Below are 3,720 nucleotides of genomic sequence, written 5' to 3' on the forward strand. Positions count from 1 at the left end.
TAAGCTAGGGTAGCAAAAGAGCATAAATAAGAATTCTCAGTGGGTCCCCCACAATGGCCCATTTAAAGTAATTAATTTAAAACTGCCTGTTCTCTCAAAGGAAACCCTCCCATCCGCATTCCCTCTTCCTGTCCTTCTCTCTAAAACCCCAGGAAACATACTCTACAGGGTGGCCAACATCAAAGTCCTGATTCCTGAAGCTTCCTGGATTCAGTTTCGTAAAGGGAAATCCAGCTGTTTTCAGCGCTCAACAACCTGCGGCTCAAAGCTGGTGCAGTGGCTTCCAGGGGCCCTGTGTCAAGAGGCCAGAGGAAGAGAGCTCTCTTCAGATGCAGTGACATCATGTCAAAGACCACTTTGGCCAAAATTTGAGTGAGCATCTTTGTCAGTGGTCTGGCTCCATAGAAACATGAAAGATGGCCTGGTTGGAAGCAATATGGTACAAAGAACATTGGGGATGTTTGTTAATTAGACAAACTTCTGATTTTCAGGAAATAGCTTGGGGAGGGAATTGGACACAGCGAACAGCAGATGGGAAAGGGTTAAGTGTGCACACATGCACACTGTTCCTTCTCTGTTCATAGTCACTCTCAGCTGAAGTGGCTGCAGGTGTAAAAAGGACCATGGGATGAAAGTTTTGCCCACTGGAGTGCCTTTTCCACTTAAAAGAATCGCAGCCGGCTGAGGAGGAAAATACTTCTCCCTGGTGCTCGGGGGGGGGGGGGGTTCTGCTGGTGGGGTTAGACAGTCTTGGGCTCAATTAATAAAAGGCCTGACTTTCAATACAAGGCCGTTTTCTATGTCTGCTTTCTTTGCATTTCCAGTTTCTGAATTTTACCACGTCAAAGTAGCTCCTCTTTAAAGCGTCACGTTTACATAAGAAGAGGCTTCTGGATCAGGCCAATGCCCCATCCTGTTTTGACAGTGGCCGGCCACATGCCTGTGGGAAGCCTGCAAGCTGGGCGTGCGCACGAGAGCACTCTGTCCACCTGCGATTCCCAGCAACTGGTATTGAGAGGCGTTTCACAGCAAACTTGGATCTAGATCACACCCTCTGTCTGCTTTCGTTTCTGCTGCAGGGCTCATATGACATTAATTTCACCAAAGTTTTAATGGGTTCTTGCTTGCAGTTTGGGCAAAGTCTAAAGAAAAATTGGAAAGCGTGAAATACAGCTTCCATTTCCCCTGTGTGCTGGAAGCACTGAATATTGCCTCTTAAGTTTATATAACAGACACAAATACATATTTACGCTGTCAGCTAACTTTGTTTTTCCTTCTAGTCTTGTGGAAATGGTTTTGTTTTCATCTGTCCTGGTTCAGCCACAGATTCCCGAATCACTCAGCACTTGCAAAACGATGAAGTATTTCTGTGTATCTTCTATACAGTGTATGGAAGAGAGGCGACAATTCTCCTAACTCTGGAGTAATTTATATGTAACAAAATAGATGGGATGTGGGAGTTCCAGGGCTGGATTACCCAACCCTTTATAAACAAAAACCTTTAAAACAGATGCACTGCAGGGCCTCTGATTTTGATTGAAGTAGATGCACTGAAGGATTTGTTTACGTGCTCTAAACTAGCCCTCCTTAAAGCTTTTAAGGCTACTAGCTCTTGCTGCGGAAAAGCACAGGCACTTCGTAGTGCAGAGGTAGCCAAGGTGGAATATCCTCCAGATATTGTCAGACTACAACACCCATCGTCCCTGACCATTGAAAATGCTGGCTGAGGCTGATGGGAGTTGGAGTCCCCTGGCATAGTGCATCTATATATTCCCTCACCCTCAGTTTGACAAACAGCAGCTTCGAGGAGGGAGGACAGTTAGATAGCAAAAGGTTCAAACAATTCCTCCCTCAGACCCACTTTAAAACATGCAGCAAAAGCATCCCTTGGACTATGCACATTTACTTATAAAATGGGCCTTCATGGTAAAACTGAGGCAGAGAAGAGGGAGTGCTTAACCCTTCTTCTGCCAGCCATTCCCCCCCCAGCTCCCTCCCATTGGATGGTGCAGTTAGCCAAGCTTAGACTCTGGACTTAATGGTATTATGGAGGGGAAGGGAGAACCGTCCTTGTGTTTTACTTCACTCACTTCAAAATGTGGTGAGCTGGCCCTTGCTGCATTTGGGAGCCCTCCTCCTCATTCTGCTCTCTCTCTCTGTGTGTGTGTGTACGTGTGTGTACGTGTGTGTACACGTGTGTGTGTCGTGGAAAATCCTGCCCCCAAACACTGCTCCTACCGTCACCCAGGGGCTTCTCCTCAACCCTCAAGTGTTGTGGACCAATATTTACCTCACAAACATGGGTCGATGAGGTGCAACCATATGTGGGGTTGACAGGAAGCCCTTTTCTGATGCCACACACCCTTCATGTGGGCACTTCACAATGGAGAAAGAGTTGTTGGGTTAACAGTTGCTGTGCAACATGTTGCTTATCCCTGAACGGGATTTTGGAAGCTAGGGATCTCCATCCAGCCCCAACTAGCATTCTGCTTACTGAATTAAGTTATACACATGTAATGAAACAACCCATATTTGAACCACAGCAGAAAATTCCTTATTATCCCAAATTATTCAGTCCCAAACTTTAGTTTACCAGGACGGTGGAGAATGTCAACCTGACGCCATTTGGCCACAATAACTTGTACTGGATGGTATGTTCTTTCTGTGTCGAACTCACATGTTGTGTATTTAGTATTACACATGGCATGAGCTATTGCAAAAGACTTCTAATAATTGAGCATTATAGGAGCCATACGTTCAGAACTGAGAAAATGCTGTCTGGCGTACTTTCAGTTTACTCACCATATGCTTGTTCCTGGCTGATTCAACATGTAGATTCATAGCCAGTTATAACCACATTGTCTTATTACTTGCACACAGGGGAACATGTCTAAAAGTATTTTTCCCCCCCCTTGAAGAAGAATGTGTCTGTTTATGTGTCTTATTGCTTATAGCAAATCTCTGTTTCTTTTCCATTCATCATGCTAGCTGTGTTCATATGAATTTTTTTGCTTCTGTATCCTTGCAGATCTGGGGCAAATGAGTTTAATGCTGCTGTGGTAACATTGTTCACCATTGTGCAGGTTCCCATTTAGAATAAATAATATGGGTTAATTGTTGTTGTTGTTTAGTCATTTAGTCGTGTCTGACTCTTTGTGACCCCATGGACCAGAGCACGCCAGGCACTCCTGTCTTCCACAGGTTAATTTATCCAGTGTGAAATACAGTGGTACCTCAGGTTACATACGCTTCAGGTTACAGACTCTGCTAACCCAGAAATAGTGCTTCAGGTTAAGAACTTTGCTTCAGGATGAGAACAGAAATTGTCCTTTGGCGGCCCGGCGGCAGCAGGAGGCCCCATTAGCTAAAGTGGTGCTTCAGGTTAAGAACAGTTTCAGGTTAAGAACGAACCTCCGGAACGAATTAAGTACTTAACCCGAGGTACCACTGTATACACAGAATAGACCCACTAAAATTAATCAACATGACCAATTTAGACCCATTACTTTCCATAGGTCCTTTGTGAACTTTGCTGGAAACAACTCAGTATCTCTTCCTGAGATGAAAAGAAAATTTAACAATGTTCCCCACACTGACTTGGCTTTATGAATTGATAAATTAAGGTTGCAGGGGCAAAAAGGCACTTGAGATCACAACCATCACAACCACATTCCTTGATTCCCCCTCTCCTGAAATGCCTATAAGGAGAGCCAGGTGTCT

The sequence above is a fragment of the Podarcis vaucheri genome (assembly GCF_965113315.1).
Source record: "Podarcis vaucheri genome assembly, chromosome: 1".
NCBI lineage: Eukaryota > Metazoa > Chordata > Lepidosauria > Squamata > Lacertidae > Podarcis > Podarcis vaucheri.